Here is a 5,728-nt window from a genome sequence, read left to right on the forward strand (position 1 = left end):
ACCCAGTTCGTAAGAAAGCAAAAATGGATCTGAAGTCCGCCTCCCGGAAGAACCCGCCCATCTGACAGCTGGAGGCTCTGATTGGCTAGTTAGGTCTGAGTGACGGGACCAGGTTAGCAGAAGGGACTCAGCACCGTGGTCAAGCACTGGCTTCTAATCTAAAGACAGACCTGTCCCAGATTGGCTGGAAATTTATGCCAAATTCAACAGCAAGTCTCTTGCTAATGTAAATCAATGGGTTCGGTTTTAAAAGGAAGCATATAATTTCAGAAAATTAACTAACATTAAACTAAAGAACCTGGCATTAAAAAAAGAAATGAACTGGTTGGTGGAGGCACAAGCCTAAAACCCCAAAACTCCACAAAGAAGGCAGGCAGGTCTCTGTGTGTTCAAGGCCAAACAGCTAGCAATGCTACATCGAGAAACCCTGTTTCGAGGAGAAAAAAAAATCAAGCAAACTTTTGAGAAGCTGCTTTTGAGCTTCTGCTGGTTAGTATTTATTGATCTGACATATGTGGGTGGTGGGGAAGGGATTTCTAAAAGAAATGGTCTGTGGCCTGGAGAGGCTGCAGATCTGAGAATGAATTCCAATGGCTGCCAGCAGCAGTGAACTGGGGTGTGGCTTCAGGTCCCTGGAGGAGGAGGGTAGGAAGCACTGGCCTTGCTATAGGCCCCAGTCAAGTGATAATGTCAGGGCCTGAAGTTCCTCAAAAGGGAATGAATGGAGACCTTTTCTTATCTAAATGCCTGACTTTCGGGAGAGGACTTGTGGGAAGCTGGCAGAACTTGAAACTCAGGTTTCTTGTCTTAGTCTTGCCTTAGTCACCAGGGGTGACTTCTGGGGAAGCAGCTGAGCCAGTGTCCTTCAGCCAGTGCAGAGATGCATCCCAGGGGCTGGACTTGCCCCTCCTGACTCCTCCTGTTTGGTGGCTTTTGCTGCAAATCACAGGGCTCTATGCTGCAGACTGTAGCTTCTAGGGTTTTGCTTGCCATCTCTCTCCAGATCCCCAGCTATCCCCGCTCAACTGCACAGTCTGGTACCCAGACCTGGGTCAGACCCCTCCTCTGTCACTGCTCCCAGCAGAGGAACCAGACCTGTACTGCTCTGCCACATGTCTGGCTCCAGGATCAGGCTCAAGTTGCAACCTCCCAAACAGGCAGCAGGAAGAAGGGTCCTTCTGAGTGGCCCACAGGAGCTGAAAAGGTTCTGTGTTCCCAGCTTCCCCATCTATAGGGGCTATACCAGCAAGTCACTTGGACCCTCTGAAAAGGGTTGGACACTCACGAAAAACAACCCCAATACCACCCCCCCCATGGATACCTATGCTTTATCTGTCCCCTGAGACCCTTCTACCCTAAAGAAAACACAAGGACGGTCCTGGAGGGAGGAAGGAGGCGGTCCGAATGACCCTCAGGTGAGTGTGTGGGCCTGCACTGACACACCCAGTGCTGTGTGTCCTGGAGAAAGAAACCTAGGCTCTGGAAGGCTTGATGCTGATGTCTGTAGGGGATCGCATGATGCTGCTCTGTGTGGAAGGCTCGCTGCCCTCCCCAGGCTCAGCAAGCACTGCCTGTCTACCATCTCATGGTGACCCTGTTCTGCAGTAAGCAGAAGAGTAAGCTGAGCAGAAAGTTCTCAGGGCAGGTGAGGATCAATTTTTCACTTGAGTTGGAGGAGAGGAGACTGCCGCCTTCCTGCAGGCTTTTCCCCTTTCACAGAGAGGCAGAAGTAACATCTTGGGACAGAGCTGAGAAGAAATGGATACCTTTGCTGAGATACTCCCTTAGGGGAGCAGAACAGAAGAAATGGATACCTCTGTAGTGATACTTAGTTTCTGTTTGAACCAATAAAGCTTGCCTGAAAATCAAGAGTGCAGAGCTAAGCTACTAGAAGTCAGGCAGTGGTGGCACACACCTTTAATCCCAGAACTGGTTGAGGCGAAGGTAGAGGGATTTCTGTTAGTTCAAGGCCACTCTGGGCTAGAGGAGATTGAATCTGTCTAAAAGAGAAACAGCTCACACAAAAGTGAACCTAGTACTTGTGATCCCACGCCTTTAATCCCTGCACAGGGAGGTGGAGGCAGGAGGGATGTGGCTGGGAGGAGAGAGGAATGTAAGATGGGAAGAGAAGGTCTGAGGACAGGATCGCCCCTTCGGTTTAAACATTGGTCAGGGTGAAGGCCTCTTTAGTGTCTGGCACACTGCTCTGATCCTTCAGCCTTCACCCGCTAGTAGTATCTGACTCTGTTTTTTTTTTTTTTTTTTTTTTTTTTTTTTTTTTTTTTTTTTTTTTTTTTTTTTTTTTTTTAGAATAATTGGAATTTGTGCTATATACCTTTACTGGGAAGCTCCCTTGGGAGGGTGTAGCAGAGCTCAGCTGCACCAGTGCTGAGAAAGCCCCAGGATTGGTGCATCTGGCGGAGAGACCACCCCTCCCTATACCCCAGCTTCAGGTAGAGCCTGACTTCCCAACAAGTCAGGATACCTTTCCCTAGTTGCCCATGTCTTCCTTTCTGGGTGTACTTCTTGGATCCAGAATTCAACTTCATGATTCTCTTCTTGTTGGCCTTCCGGTGCAAATTTAGAGAAACAGTTTCCCACCAGTTCTGGAGCTCATCGGTTCTCCTAGACTCCATCCTAGACTCTCAGGAGTAGGGATTCCCACTGTGTGCTAGTGCTGCCAACATCATATGCGGGTGCTGGGACACAAACGTAGGTCCCACTGTTATCTGACAAGTACTCTGCCAACCGAGGAATCCCCCCAACACAATCCCTAGTTCTGGTTTCTTAGTCCCTATGTTCGCCATGATTGTCACTCTCTGTGGCTCTCATGACCTGGGTGTTCCTCAGAATGTGGAAGTCCATATCCCATTCCCCATGGTGTCTGTCTATCCATGTTGATGTGACTTTGGTCTGTGCTCTGAAAACGATGATGACCCAACATGAAGAACAAAGTAGTTTTCTGCCTGTTGGTCAGAACTGTCACCAAAATGCTAGAGGTTTGCTTGCATGGAGTCAGCCCGTCTCCTAGCCTCCTTTCTGCCAGGGACTGTCTCTTCTGAGGCCCTCAGGGCCTCTGTCGCTAGTCTCTCTGAGCTTTGGGAATTGAAAGTGACCATGGTGTGCATTGACACTTCTCCTGTGATACTGTTTCTCCAGTTTCCGACGCCTCTCTCGGTGTGAATATCTGCTAAGAGGGACCCAAGCTACACAACATAAGTGGTGAGCATCCACAGTAATTTTCAGTCCAGGGGGGATCCTTCTTTCACTTCTTTCACTGTGGGGTAACCTTTCTGTATGCTATTGGCCGATGAAAAAGCTGATTTGGCCTTTAACAAGGCAGAATAAATCTAGGTGGGAAAGCCAAACAGGGAGAAAGAAGGGCAGAATCATGTGAGACAGGAGTCAGAAACCAAGACACGAGACACAAGCAGACAGGTAGACCCACAGCCACAGGGTAACACATAAATTAAACGAAATGGGTTAATTTAACTGTAAGAGATATTTAGTAATAAGCCTCAACAATAGGCCAAACTTTGTAATCAATATAACCTGAGTGATTATTATTATTATCGATTGTATTTTGAGACAGGGATTTCCTGTGTAACAGTTCGTCTTAACTGTCCTGGAAGGAACTCTTGTAGAACAGGCTGGCCTCTAACTCACAGAGATCCGCCTCCCTCTGCCTCCTGAGTGCTGGGATTAAAGTCTTGCACCACCACCTCCCAGCCTAGGGATTATTTCAAAGCTGCTACTGCACGGTGCAGTTCAGAGAAACCTCCGTTTCCAACCCCTCCATGAAATTTGTAAAATGGTTTCAGGATCACCTTAGTCACAGAGGTTGCTCCAGCATGCTTCAGTATCTGGTACAGATTTGTAGCACTGAACAGATGGAGAGGGAGGCCAATGCCTGTCATGTCAGCCCTTGGCAGTAGAGCAGAACGGGATGTTTGAGGTCACCATTAGGCATGTAGGGCCCTCATTGAGCTTCGGCATGGGTCACTAGCCCTGTCTCGAAGAATCAAAAATCAAAATAGTTTGAGACATACCAGTCCACAAAAGTTGAATTCATTCTTTATGATTCTCCATTCTCTGTCCTGTCTTCCTATCTTTCCCCACCCCCACCCCGTACTGTGCCTGTGTGTATCTGTGGTTCTTCTTACATGTACATGGATACACTTGTGTCTCTGTGTACACATACATTCCTTTAGTGTATATGTATGCGGAAGCCACAACAAAACCTCAGTGTTTGTTCCTAAGACACATTCACCTTGTTTATTGACACAGGTCACTCATCTATATCGGGTCTTGGTGATTCTGCTAGGCTGGTGGCATTGACAGTGAGAGCCGGTAATCAGCAGATGGCTGCCTTGCCAGTGGTGGGGATTCCAAGCATATGTCACCATTCCTGTTTGTCAACAAAGAGGAGGAAGACAGGAAGTCAGAAATCATGCTTGCCTAGCAAGCAGTGAAGGGACACCTCTTTCTCAAGCTTCCTTTGCTTTTTCAGGGAGGGTTTCTCTGTAAACAGCCCTTGCTATTCCGGAACTCCCTTTGTGAACACGGCCGATCTTGAACTCACAAAGATCCTTCTGCCTCTGTCTCCTGAGTGTGCTTCCTTTGCCTTGGTATTTATGTTTTCCCCAGTTGCTCTGATTTTTTTTTTTGTGTGTCTCTGAATTTCCTGAGGCAGGTCTGTGCTCATGGCTGGATAGCTAAAGCGGGGACATCTAAGCTGAAGGCACCTTCCCAGGCCTCTTTTTTGTTGCTGCTGTTTTTTGTTTTCTTGAGCTATAAAGGTTTTTCAATATAGTTGGGCTTTACATTCCTTAAGGCCTCCTTTTCATTTGGCCATCCCAGAAACTGGTTTCTTCCCTCCAGTGAGAGCTCTGGGACCATGTGACCTTGAGCACAGAACACCTTCCTAGCTACTTCCTGGACTGCTCACGTCAAGGCAGTCAAGAAGCATCGGGTGTGACCATGCTGCAGACGTGACTTGTCTGTGTGCTTCAGACACAGCTACCAATGAGACATAGGTGCCCTGAAGCATGGGCTGCTACCAGAGTCAATGCCAAAGCTTTGTGGGAAATAGTTTTGAAAAATAACAGCCACGGTGAAATCAAACAGGATTGGGAAATCCTGACTGAGAAATTGTGCTGCAATATTTCAGTTCACTTGGGATTGGATATCATAGGTGTATATCAACGTGAAGAGGTGGGTCAGTGTCGGGGTCCAGCCCCAACATAAATTATCTCCCTGGGCCAGTGAGGAAGGGTAGGAATAGTTGAGACACAGTTCACAGGGCAATATCAGGAGGGAGTCCCAGGATTTATTCAAATCCTAAAGATCACCCGTGTTTATTTTCCAAACAGCTTTTATATCAAAAGGTAAACTGAGGGGGAAGTTCATTAGCACTCTGTTTTGGGGTAGGGGGACTAAAGTCACTTCCACAAGTACGGTTGCTCTGTCAGGCAGCCTGGATTAACACTTCCCAGGTAATCTCCATAATGGCAAAGAAAGAATCAGAACAATGTTAGCATATCCTAATCTTTTGAGGATGGCAACATCCTGTCTGGAAGTCATGTGACCACCTTCCCTGTGGCCAGGTATGAGCTGGCTTGTAAGTTTGGCTGCCATACAATGTAGGGCCTGTATAATACTGCCCCACGGGTCAGGATAAAAATCAAGTCAACATTTAATAAAGTGAGGAATTTATTTATTGAATAAT

Source organism: Chionomys nivalis, chromosome 3 (assembly GCF_950005125.1).
Source record: "Chionomys nivalis chromosome 3, mChiNiv1.1, whole genome shotgun sequence".
Taxonomy (NCBI): domain Eukaryota; kingdom Metazoa; phylum Chordata; class Mammalia; order Rodentia; family Cricetidae; genus Chionomys; species Chionomys nivalis.